Source organism: Macaca fascicularis, chromosome 7 (genome assembly GCF_037993035.2).
Source record: "Macaca fascicularis isolate 582-1 chromosome 7, T2T-MFA8v1.1".
NCBI classification, from domain to species: Eukaryota; Metazoa; Chordata; class Mammalia; order Primates; family Cercopithecidae; genus Macaca; species Macaca fascicularis.
In genome coordinates this window covers 38,652,704-38,666,419 of record NC_088381.1, presented here as the reverse complement: position 1 = coordinate 38,666,419, position 13,716 = coordinate 38,652,704, and the positions used below count along the sequence as shown (strand labels likewise).

Genomic DNA, 13,716 nt, shown 5'->3' with positions numbered 1-13,716 from the left:
TGGCTGTTGTACCTTATGATTTTGATTGCCCTTGGTTTTCTACAAGCACCATAAGATGGATCATGCAGGTGTAGGCAGAGATTATCAACTTGGGATCTGGGTTGAGGGACACTCAGAAGTTCAGGAGGACATGTACATGGTATGAATAAGAGACTGGGGGTGGGGAAAACGTCTAGACCTCAGAGTGGGATGGACAATACGCAAGGAATAGGCCCTAGCCATCAGTAGAAATCCAGTTATCAGACCTTGGACTAACCTCACTGCTAAGCAGACTAGATGCTGAGCCTCACTATGTATGGCTGGTTTGTTAAATACTTTTGCATCAGATCAAGAGGGGCCTGAGAACTGGGAAAAGGGCAACACTGCTGGGGCAGATTCTGGATGCGTTGACCAGGAAGCAGACTGGGTTGGAGGGTCCATACAAGCGTCTGCTGCCTTGAATTGCAATGTAACAGTGTGATAAGGGTCCCACATGCCTCTGTATCCTATCACTACAACTAGACTGAAAGGCAGGCCCATGCTGCATGCTTCTGCCCATCAAGCACACCACCTGACCTTTTGTTGATACTCAATAAATACATGTTATGCATTGATGGGTCTTGGTTCCCTCAGTTTTCCAAAAAAGATAAAAAGTCCCTTTCTAGGTAGTTTGATGTATGAAAAAAGTTATTATCCTGGTTCCCTGCATGTGAGAATCAAAATAAGTTCTGGTTTTGTTGTGAAATGTGATCCTGCTTTTGTGTGTCATGATGCATTAGAATGTAAATGCATTTCCCATGCATTTTCCAGCAAGGAAAATGACAAGAGAAGAATCATGGAGCTGGAAGCACGATCTAGGGGGTCTCACTGGGGAGGGAAGATGTATGGGATCAGGGGTCATGGTCAAGTCAGGAAGCATGAGGAGCATTGTAGAGATGTTCTTGCTATTCCCTGCCTCAGACTCCCATGGGTTTGGATTTCTCTGGAAGATGGACCTAAAGGTAGAGCTGGACTCTGGGCTTTGCACCACCTCTCAGGCCACCAACATTTATAGTCATGCATATGCACACTTTAGGTTTTGCTCACCAAATACTCCATGTCCTCTGTTCCTAGAAACCTTATGCTCAAGGAACCCCTGTCTTCACCTGAATCTGCCTCTTGAACTCCTGAGTCCCACCAGTACTCAGGATGCATAGGACCAGGCCCGGGTCTCCTTCTTGGTTGTCCATGGTTGTCATTGTGGGGGAGGGCTGGACTTTGGCTTGGCATGATTCAGAGATAATGGGAGAGAAGTAAAGACTCTTCATTTGTACCTAGGAAGGCCAAAGGGCGTAGTCCTGGCCTCCACTCTGAAGCTCTGTGGAGGTCACAGGCAGGAGGTCCTGAGCAGCAGGAGGATGTCAGGAAGAGCTATGGGCACCCAAGTGCTAGAGGCAGAAGGAATCTGAGAAGGGATGTAGATCCAAAGGGGACCCTGAGGCCAGAACAAAATCAGGGTGAGGGTAGAAAAGGAGAGGGGAATTAGTCAGGTGGGTTGGTTCAATTCAAAGGCATAAAGTCCAGAGAGACACCAAAGCTCTTGCAAGATCACAGTTCACTTTTGAAGTAGTTATGTCCTAGGAAGGTAGAAAGAGCCTATATGAAAGTTCCAGTGGAGAATCTGAAGAAACAGCTGAGATTCACACCTGCATAGCTCTTTACTCTTTGGAGCCTCCATGTTATTACAGTGATGACACCTGTCTATGCCTGGTGTGGCAACATGGAAAGAGTCCTAGCTAGGATCTGAGGGGCCCCTGGGCTCTACACCGGAAAGACACTTAACTCTCTAAGCCTCAGTATACTTATCTTTAAAACAGGACAATAACAATGCCCCAAACGTGCTTGTGAGAATGGATGAAATAACATATTTAAAGATATATTTTTTAGAAGCTCAAGAGCCAAAACCATTTGAGAGAATGAGTCATAATTCTTTATTTCTTTAGCTGCAGGAGAAGTTGTTATGCACTGAAAATGTGCCAAAAACACTGATATCTTAAATTTATTTCACATTTTTTTTTTCTCTTTTGCTTCAAATAATAGGGGACTCTGAAGCCAAGTTGAGAAAGCTAAAGGAAGACATCAATAAAACATCTGCTGGGCCAGGCATGGTAGCTCACACCTGTAATCCTAGCACTTTGGGAGGCCGAGGTGGGTGGATCACCTGAGGTCAGGAGTACAAGACAAGCCTGGGCAACATGGTGAAACCCCGTCTCTCCTAAAAATACAAAAATTAGCCGGGCACGGTGGCAGGAGCTTGTAATTAATCCCAGCTACTAGGGAAGCTGAGGCAAGGGAATTGCTTGAACCCGGGGGCGGGGATTGCAGTGAGCCAAGATTGCACCAGTGCACTTCAACCTGGGCTGTAGAGTGAGACTCCAGCTCAAAAAAATAAATAAATAAAAATAAAAATAAATAAATAAAATGTCTGCTAGACTGTGAGCAGAACCTAGTCTCCTGATAAGATATTTACATTTCCACTTACTGTTGATACTAAGAGTAAATACTGATGTAAGACTGGACATTAAATAGACAGAAAAGGCTTACCGGGTCTTGATAACAGGCTCCTTGAACTACATTTCTTAACCACCTGTATTTCTGCTTACCCAGAAAAACAAGGGCGCTGTTGCTATTGGATTTTGCTAAATTCCCTTGATAATCCTACCACAATTCCACTTCTTTTAGTGTTTTGTAAATACAATAGTATCTTCATGGGATATTTTGAATTACAAATGTTTTAAAGAATTCTGATGACATAGTTGCACAGCGATATTAATAGGGTGGCCTTGTTTCCAAGTGGAGTTTTGTGACTGAATAGGGGTTCCAGGGTTTCCTCATAAATTGTCAAAATGCTAAAAACAGTGAAAGGAGATGTCTACTAATTAAAATAAAAATAGTTCCTAAAGAGCTGGGTTCACCTGAATGACAAAAGTTTTTAAAGGTGACACCAGGGGGAGATCTGATAAAAGCAACAGGAGTCCTAGGACAATTTTAAAGAATTAAGATAGCAGTAGTGGATATGGTATCTAGTAGAAAAGCTTTAGAATTGGAGTTGGAAGCTTCAGGGTCTCCAGATGTAAACAATATGCCTATATTTGTACCATTTTATCAGACAAACTTACTGAAATTATTTTAGTATGAAGACTATGCTAACTTTTCAGACAGTTAGAAACCCAAAAGGAGAAGCCACAATCCTACCACCTGTTCACAACTGTTAAAATCTTGTCACATTCTCTGCCACCTTTGTCTATGCGGGAGACCAGAATAGGCTGCCCCTAGATGTGAAGGATTATTGAGCTGAAGACAATTAAGAAGCAGGTGCAGGAAAACTCTCTTCTCTATTTGCCTAACAGCAGGACATAGATTTCCGAAGAAGGTGTCCTGCCCCATCTTCTACCAAGGAGAATGAAGGTTAACCACTGCAGACAGCTTTAGATGCGTCTCGCTTCTCTGCCTGGAGATGGTACCAGAGGAAGCTACATGAACAAGCTTTGCTAGGTACCCTTTGTCTGTGTTAAATTAAGTCTAGCCTAATGCCGCCTCCTTACATATTCTAAGTTCAACGTACAGGCTGAACTCCATACTCAGTGAACCATAACCTAACAGGGTCTGTGAACCTAACTGAATGTAATCTACTTTTAGGCCAATCACTGAGTTTCAGCCAATGAAAGACAGCCAACTGTTCAAACCGTATTAAAAAAAAAAAAAAAGCAAACACCAAGCAGTAACCAATTCAGCTATTTCTGTACCTCATTTCTGTTTTCTGTACATCACTTTCCTTTTTCTGTCCATAAATCTTTTTCTACCATGAGGCAGGCCAGAGTCTCTCTGAAACCTGTTTTGGTTTGAGGGTTGCCCAATTCACGAATCATTCTTCGCTCAATTAAACTCTGTGAAATTTAATTTGTCTAAGTTTTTTTTTTTAACATCTGCCAGCTATTTGCTTTCCTCCAAGTTACTGCCTGTAGAGACTCAAAGTCCTTTCCTTTGTCTTATCTTATCACTTCTCTAAAATTTTATTGTTCTTTGTTGAAGATGCTATGTAAGCTGAATTTGAAGCCCATTCTTTGAGAACTTCTCATTTCCTGGGCGTCTCCCATGTATATATGAAACATACATGCTCATAAACTTTGGTTTATTTTTCTCTTATTAATCTGTCTTTTGCAACAAGGGTTCTTTTCAACTAAGAACCTCTGGGGGTAATTATTTTGCCCTTATATATATTCAGTTACTTTTCAAAGTTACAACCACAGACTTTGTACAATGTCACGCGTTTTCATATTGTTACAGTCTATATAATCAAGTGGGGGAGTTTTTTGTTCACTTTTTTCTTTTTAAAGAGAGGGTCTTTCTCCCCCAGGCTAGAGTGCAGTGGTGTGGTAATAGCTCACTGCAGCCTTGCACACCTGGCCTCAAGCAATCTTCTTGCCTCAGCTTCCCGAAGCACTGGGGTTACAGGTGTGAGCCACTCTGGCTGGCCATAATCCTGGCTTTTAATGCACATATTTGGCTTTCTTGCTTTCTTCACTGGCATCTTCCTCTTGTCCCACAACATATTATTCAGAATTCTTCTTTGTTAAAAAAAAAAAGTCTTTCTTAGCTCTTTATTTTAAATAGAAAGATTCGATCTATATTGCCAAGTGAAAAAAAGCAAGGCTCAGAGGGGAAAAAATGTGTGTGGAATGATACTTGCCCCTTAGAAGTCAGGTATCTTCTTTGATTAGAGCAAGTATTGATTTTTGAGACTCCTCTAGTTAGGAAAGGTTGTCATTCTACCAACAGCAATGCTTTTGTGATCTTTTTAGCAATTCTTTGGCAGCTTTCTCTTTCCCCCAGGAACTCTTGTCTTCTCCATATCTCTTAATCTAATAAAAAATTATTTTCATGTTTTGCCTTAGGAGTCAGCTCTGTGAAGTTGTAGCTGATTTTCTAGTTCAACATCTAATAGCTACCCATGTAAAGGACTCAAGGAAGGATTGATACACACCTTAGACCTGAACCTACCTAGAACTCAGGCTTAGTACTATACTTCTATATACCAAATGGCTTCCATGGAAGCGACTGGTCTGCCTGAGTTCCTTTAGCCCTCTGAATTAGTCTAAACTATCTGAGGCATGATAATATTGTGCATTTTTATTTCTGCATCATATTAGCAGACCAGTGTTTCTTAAGCAAAAAAGCAGACATGATTAAAGTATTTTAACTAGGTCCCTCCACCTTTCAGATAAAGGACTGTCAGAACTTGATGGAATCAACCAGGTGGTTGCTTCACTTTTCTAAACCATGTCTTCAACTGTGCCATTCACTCCTTCCTTCCCCCTTTAGGGCAGTCAAAGTTCTTGCTCTCAACTGTCTTCCCTCTTTTTGGCAATATGTCGTTCAGCACTCTGAACACTAGCCTGGTACTCAGTAAATAGTAGGTATTCAATAAATGTATCAAGTGAATGGATGAAAAGAATGAATTCTTACAAAGCAAATTACTGAGATGCTATAGAAAGTGTTTCATATCAGACTTCCTTTAAGTCCTGTAATGTTGTAAGGTAGGTATTATTATCCCCATTTTACAGAGGAACAAATGAAGGCTCAGGGAACAAAGTGACTTTTTTCAGGTTTACCTATCCACTTGTGGTAGCCTGTATAATCCCCCCCTGCAAACCCCCACCAATGATATCCACATCCTAATCTCTAGAACCTACAGATAGGTTACCTTATGTGGCAAAAGGAGTTTTGCAGATGTGGTAAATTAAGGCTGTTGAGATGGGAAGATTATCCTGGATTATTGGGGTGAGCCCAGTGCAATCACGAGGGTTCTCATAGAAGTGGGGCAGGGGGGTCAGCTGGATAAAGGAAGACAAGGTGACAACAAATGCTGAGGGGAAGGAATGAATGCAAGTGGCCTTCAGAAACTGGAACAGGCAAGGATAATGGATTGCTTCCCGCAGCAGCCAAGCGGAATGCAGTCCTGCCCACGTCTTGACTGCAGCCTGTAAAAACCACTTCGGACTTCTGACCTCCAGAATGGTGAGACAGCAACTCTGTAACAAATTTTTGTTGTTGTAAGCCACTAAATTTGGGGTCATTTGTTACAGCAGCTACAGAGAGAACTAGTATGCTCCTATAACTGGTCTTTGAAAGGGCAGGACTCATAAGAACAATCTTACAGCAAGTTAATATTTATTTTACCACCGCCTCTTCACTCCTGCTGTGGGGCTGGTTCTTCCCTGGCTTCATCTCAGGCAGACCTCATAGCTTCTCCTGTGTATAATAATAAAAGTCTCCAGTTGGCCAGGCGCGGTGGCTCATGCCTATAATCCCAGCACTTTGGGAGGCCAAGGCGGGTGGATCACCTGAAGTCAGGAGTTCGAGACCAGCCTGACCAATATGGTGAAACCCCGTCTCTACTAAAAATACAAAAATTAGCCGGGCATGGTGACCGGTGCCTGTAGTCCCAGCTGCTTGAGAGGCTGAGACAGAAGAATTGCTTGAACCTGGGAGGCAGAGGTAGCAATGAGCCAAGATCATACCACTGCACTCCAGCCTGGGCAATAGAGTGAGACCCCGTCTCAAAATAAAATAAAATAAAATAAAAGTTCCCAGGTACTTTCATCCTCAGAATAGTCTCACATCAATAATTAATATGTACAGTGCTATGTAATTTAATTTTTTTAAAAAAACAGAAAAATCCCTAAACTTCAATCATAAAGCATCTCCCTTTCCCCAGCCAAGGACCTACAGTGGGAGCAACACTGCTGTGGTCCACTTTGGCTCAGCAATTTGGCTGTTATCCTTCTCTCTTGATTTCTTGGAAGGCCAGATGACAACTCAGTTTCAGCTTGGTGATGTGGGACTTTAGCATGGGTGACTCCATTTTGGTTTTTAGTCTGATCTGTTGGGGCCTAGTGCAAGAGCTTAGTCCAAAACAATGGCCTCCTGCAATTTTTATTGAATAACGTGAATAATCTGAACACCATTTTTCACAACCAAGGAGGAAAACAAAATAAAACCAAGTTGCACTGGGAGATAAACCACAAATAATAAACTCACCATTTCTGCTTCTGGTGTCTGAAATAAGCAAGCCGTTAGCCTCTCCAGTAAAGCTAGGTCTCCAGCCTCTGTAACTCCTTCCTTTCCTAATGGGGTTGGGGGTGTTATTTGATTCTTACCTGACTCTAACAAAAACCTTTATCCTGGCTTTTGTAATGCTGACAGCTGACCATATGTTATGACTTTTGAGGATGTGATAACCATATGAGAAAATCCACCAGAACAGGCTAATGTAAACTAGCTAACCTTGCTAAAGTTAAAGGATTTTCCCTTTAAATATCTATTATAGACTTATGTATGTATGTATTTACTTATTTATTTGTAAGCCAAGCTGTCTGAAGTCTAACTCCCTTGAGCTCTTTTGAAAGTAAATTTCTTTTCTTTCCTAAGTGCTTTTGTCTCTGAACCTTCAGTTCTCAAATCCTGCATAGGCAGTCTGGTATTTCCCTTCGGTATGTGGGAGTGATGGGCACTTACTGTTTTGGAGTCTTCGGCCAAAACAGGCTGCAATCATTATGTTGTCAGTGCTGACTCACAAGTCAGGTGCGGAACTGGGATTCAAGGCCAGGAAGCTTGAAGTTAAGTTCCATTTCTACCACAGCGTGGTTCCCTGGTTGTCCTGAAGTTAAAAGCCCCCCGAGTTTCTCTTCTCAGTCTAATGGTGTTTAAACTCTCATCTCTTCTGGTGTGATGGAAAGTATTCTCACCAATGCCTTCATTTCCCCTAGGTGACCTCAGGGAAGGAGGCTGGTTGTGGGAGGAGGCTGTCCCAGTGTCTGTATAATCCTGGCATGAGTGTTGACATGGAAGACATTTAATTCTGGAAAGAAAAGTAAGTCATAATTAACCTTGTTTTACAATGAGTTTTAGCTCAGTGGTTAACTATGAGATCATTCAATGATCAGATCCTATCTGGGTTCCAATCTCTGTAATTCCTTCTTCTTCCGTAGCTGGTGGGTGGGGTGGGGGTGTCACTTGATTCTTACCCACAGATAAGAATCACCCACTCCTAATGACCTGGTCCAATCTAGGTGGACATAGTTGGTCTTCAATAGCTTCAGCCCTGCATTCTGGGCATTGAGATTTCTTTGTTGAGAAAGTGCCTTCCCCCTCTGGTACTTTCTGTTCTTGTCACTGAACTTTGACCTTGGACTGCTGAACCCCTCTTTTAGTGACCTGCCCAGATTCCTGTTGTCTTCAAGGGGCTCTGACCCAGAACTTGAGGAGAGACCTCTTTTGCCTTTCTCAGATTTGGGCCTCCAACTCCCCAGGCTCTGCTTACTGGTTGGGATGCCCTGAGAGTTTCACATGAGCATCCTCACAAGTCCTCCACTGCCAACATGTGCCTGGGCTGTGTCAGGCGAACAGCATGCCTGCTTACCAGACGATGACCAGACGATGCCTCCCTTCAGTGCTCAGGGGGTTGTTCTCACAGGTTGTGCCCTGCTGGGTCCTGGGATCTGACAAGAAGCCTTTTTCTGAGGTGTTTATTTCAAGTGTCTCCAAGACTTTTTAACTACAGAGACATTAAGAACAAGACAAAACAAGTAACAACCACCACCACCACCACCACCATGAAAACCCAGAGCCCAAGAAAAAAGCAGTGAGCTTTCTAGTTGCCCAGTAGGGCAACTGATTTCTATTCTACTTTGCTCCCCATTGATTTTTTAAAAATTGTTTTCTTCCCCAGTGACTTGTTGCTACTACAACTTCAATGAGGAGATAGGACAGTCCCCACTACAAAGGGTAACTTAAAGGAATTATCTGCATTGCGCATACAGATTTGCTCTTGCAGCTGTGGGCTGGAGGGAGCAGGGCACCTTCAAGATGATGCACAGTAAAAAGAGGCAAATAGAACTACCCCTGCCCAGAAGGGGCATGTAGGGGAATGTAGTGAACTGGGGCCAACCACCTAGCGCCTCCTTTTCCAGGATAGGTGCTGTCACACTGCTGCCTGCTTCACGTTGCACATCAGCTCTGGCAGTTTTTAGTTTGGGCTTTCCTCTGTTCACTCCAAGACATCTCCTGTTTAGCTACCTGTCTCAATACCGGCTTCGCACCTAGCCAAGTTCCCCTGGTCTCCTGTTATTCCCAATGCACCTCACTGTGTCTCTGGCCCACCTGCTCCATGCACCCTCATCCTGTTGGGCCTGACTTGGGGAATCATGAGCATAATTGATATAAGCATAATATTTGAGCAAGGTGACTGAAGTGGCAGTTTATCTGTCTTCATGATTCTCATAATTTACAAACACACAAAAAATGTGTTTAGGATCAGTGGTGCAGTAGGCTCTGTGCGGTCTCCTGAGTCATTCACAGACTGATGAGGGCTCTGAATTTCCTAGGGGAAATGAACCTGGCAGCAGTTTGTAAAGAAATGATTGCCATTCAGTGTGATAAGCTGCTGTCAGGTTCATTGATACAAAATGATGTTGATCTTAGGGCGGTCTTGTCCCCAGGTGAGGCAATGTATGATGTCAGAACTTTGTTAAGTACTTTGTCTTATTCAGTATGAGTTTCTTAAAGTGGAATTTGCACCATGAGGTGTATGTGTGTGTGTGTGTATGTGTGCATATGCTCACTAACACCTGTCTCCTGAGACTTCTCAAAACCATCTATCCTTTCTGTGATGCCAAATGTAAGGCCAAGCCCACAGAGTTTACTCAGAGGTCTGAAATTCAGTTCCAGGCTCTTCTAGATAATCTTAGAAAAGCCATTTAAATTATCTGAGCTTCAGTTTCCTCATCTTTGAATTGAAGATAAGATCCGACCTCATGGGGCCACGTAATGTGTATGAAATAGCTTTGTAAACTCTGAAGCACTGAACACAGGTGACTTGCAATGACTCCATCCAGGATTTGAAGTGTTTATTTAGAGTAGGCCACGAGATCTTTCCCCAGGCCAGCCTTGTAAATGCCTCTGGCTCTTGGAGAACTGGGGGAGTCCTGCTATGCCCCCTCCAGCATCTCCTCCCACACATTATGTCCTGCACACTGCTAGGTAGAACCCGCCCTGCCCTGCTGATCAAGTTGCAGGGAATGTTGGCTGCTGCTGGGAAACGAAGAGAAGGCAATGAAGAAGAAAGGGCAGCCAGCCAGGAAAAATAGGAAGTTGGTGCATTTGGACGATGATGGGGATTTTTTTCTTTTTTGGCTGGGAGATAAGAGTGTTTTTGTTAGTTTAAGGGGAGTGGGGGCTCGTGGCAGTTATCTGGCTAGAACTTGTTTATAGATGGCTCCAGACTTTGAGACCTGGCAGTGCTGGCACTAAGCAAAACTGAAGTGTTTTCAACACAGTGGAAAATCCCCGAAGTCTCCTGATTCTCACTAGAGTGCTCAAGTTGGCAGAACAAACTCTCAGACCAGATTGGACTCAACTGGAGAGGTCACAGGGAGGCTGCAAAGGTGCTGCCACTTCTCTTTGGCTTCTGCTAAAATAAAACCAAGAGGAGCCCTGGGAGTGTCAGCCTGGAGGTCTGTTCCTCTCTCTGGTCTGGAATGAACTAGCTGCATAAGTTAATGAGCAGAATAGGAAAGAATTTCGTACGGCCCCAAGGCCTGGAGAGGGAATCCCAACCTATGCCTCTTTCTCACTCCACACGTAACCCTTGAACCTGAAATAAAAGTTGGGAAGAAAAAATTAAATAGTGTTTTAGGAAACACTTGGACATGCGTTGCCTCATTTGATTCTCACTAGAATCCAGTGAAATAGGCAGAGATAGTATTAGCCCATTTTTCAGTTGATAAACAATTTCAGAGAGGTGCATGATTTGCTAAGATTGCATAGATACCAAGTAACTAAGCCAGGACTAGAACTCAGTAGGTCTTTTCTGTCTTAATCAGTGTTCTTTGTGTCATGTGTACTACAGTGTGCAGAACAGTGGAGAAGTGAAATCAAGATGGCAGCAATAGAAATAAAAAGAAATGATGGTCAGGAAACTCAGAAGAATAAATGGGTGAGATCAGGACCAGAGCTGTGTGGCAGGTTATAAGAAAAACATGTTTTTGGCCGGGCGTGGTGGCTCAAGCCTGTAATCCCAGCACTTTGGGAGGCCGAGACGGGCGGATCACAAGGTCAGGAGATCGAGACCATCCTGGCTAACACGGTGAAACCCCGTCTCTACTAAAAATACAAAAAATTAGCCCGGCGTGGTGGCGGCGCCTATAGTCCCAGCTACTCGGAGGCTGAGGCGGGAGAATGGCGTGAACCCGGGAGGCGGAGCTTGCAGTGAGCCGAGATCGCACCACTGCACTCCAGCCTGGGAGACACAGCGAGACTCCGTCTCAAAAAAAAAAAAAAGAAAAGAAAAACATGTTTTTGCTTCATGTAAGCAAAACAAATTGAAAAGTTAAGAACTGGAGAAGATTCTAATGGAGATGTAGAATTACAATTGTGGAAGCATGTGTTAAAAGAGAGCCAACACAGTGACCAAAACAGCATGGTACTGGTACCAAAACAGATATATAGACCAATGGAACAGAACAGAGGCCTCAGAAATAACACCACACATCTCCAACCATCTGATCTTCAACAAACCTGACAAAAACAAGCAATGGGGAAAGGATTCCCTATTTAATAAATGGTGCTGGGAAAACTGGCTAACCATATGCAGAAAACAGAAACTGGACCACTTTCTTATACCTTATACAAAAATTAACTCAAGATGGATTAAAGACTTAAATGTAAAACTCAAAACCATAAAAACCCTAGAAGAAAACGTAGGCAGTACCATTCAGCACATAGGCACGGGCAAAGGCTTCATAACTAAAATACCAAAAGCAATTGCAACTAAAGCCAAAACTGACAAATGGGATCTAATTAAACTAAATAGCTTCTGCACAAGCACAAAAGAGACTATCATCAGAGTGAATAGGCAACCTACAGAATGGGAGAAAATTTTTGTAATCTACCCATCTGAAAAAGGTCTAATATCCAGAATCTACAAGGAACTTAAACAAATTTTCAAGAAAAAAGCAAACAACCCCATCAAAAAGTGGGTGAATAATACGAGCAGACACTTCTTAAAAGAAGACATTTATAGAGCCAACAAATATTTGAAAAAATGCTCGTCATCACTGGTCACTAGAGAAACGCAAATCAAAACCACAGTGAGATGCCATCTCACACCAGTTAGAATGGCGATGATTAAAAAGTCAGGAAACAACAGATGCTGGAGAGGGTGTGGAGAAATAGGAATGCTTTTACACTGTTGGTGGGAATGTAAATTACTTCAACTGTTGTGGAAGACAGTGTGGCAATTCCTTAAGGATCTAGAACCAGAAATACCATTTCACCCAGCAATCCCATTACTGGGTATATACCCAAAGGATTATAAAAATCATTCTACTATGAAAACACATGCACATTTATGTTTATTGCAGCACTATTTACAATAGCAAAGACTTGGAACCAACACAAATGCCCATCAATGATAGACTGGAGAAAGAAAATGTGGCATATATACACCATGGAATACTATGCAGTCATAAAAAGGGTGAGTTCCTATCCTTTGCAGGGACATGGATGAAGCTGAAAGCCATCATTCTCAGCAAACTAACACAGCAACAGAAAACCAAACACAGCATGTTCTCACTCATAAGTGAGAGCTGATCGATGAGAGCACATGGACACAGGGAGGGGAACATCACACACCAGGGCCTGTTGGGGGGTGGGGAGCAAGGAGAGGGAGAGCATTAGGACAAACACCCAATGCATACAGGGCTTAAGACCTAGATGATGGGTTGATAGGTGCAGCAAACCACCATGGTACATGCATACCTAGGCAACAAACCTGCACGTTCTGCACCTGTGTCCCAGAACTTAAAGTAACATTACATAAAATGAATAAATAAATAAATAAAATTAAAACCATGTGAGAGAGAAAAAAACAAAAGAGAGACAGCCAGTCAGATTTTTAATGCTCATCTATGTACTTATATCCAGCACTGGGCATACAGAAATACTGATTATGCAAATATGCTACAAGATCAGGTAGGATAAATCAGACAAGTAATCTTTGGGGCCCAAGACTAGTTTTTCTGAGGTTGCATAGTTGTTGTACAGTAAGGACAGACTGTGAAGAGCAGAGAAGCAAAACCAGCAAAACCATAAGTAACAATATGTATTTCATTGTGTGGGATTTTTTCCTAAGCTCTGCAAAGTGAGTATTTCTCTATCTGTGGTTGCTACTGCCTCCTGGCTAAGGAGAAATCATGGTGCTGCAAATTACCAGGGCAAATCAATCATAGCAGGAGACTAAAACAACTTTACCCTTTTGTAAGCCCCTGTCTCTTAATGCTCATTTAAGGTTATGGCGGAGCACAGCTGTGGCATCACGACTGGCTGGGAAGGGAGGAAAAGGTTGCGTGGACAGGGAAAAGTACAGGAAAGGGTATCACTGGGGGTCAGTAATAGGGTTATGGCCTGGAGGAACGCCTAGAACTCTAAGCACAGCTGTGATTCATTTGGGCACATCATAGGGATTCTTGGGAGAGAGGAAGAGGCCATTAATGAAGGGCTGGCAGTTGAAAATATGGCATCTAAAGGGACTTGGAAAATTCAGGATTGATTCCAGCTGTGGTTAGTATCCAAGGGGTATCAAGTCTGTGGACCACTAATACAGAGTCTGGCAAACTACAGCCCACAGACCAAATCTTA

General features: G+C 42.9%; 1 long non-coding RNA gene across 2 annotated transcripts in view; it reads left to right on the top strand.

The window, feature by feature from the left end:
* Positions 1–3,368: 3,368 nt before the first annotated feature.
* Positions 3,369–13,716, top strand: part of LOC102146703 (uncharacterized) — a 30,450-nt gene continuing 20,102 nt past the window's right edge. For both annotated transcript variants that reach the window (XR_010588090.2, XR_010588091.2), the window contains exons 1-2: positions 3,369–3,513; positions 7,788–7,891. This is a non-coding gene — a long non-coding RNA (uncharacterized lncRNA). The remainder of the gene's footprint in view (positions 3,514–7,787; positions 7,892–13,716) is intronic.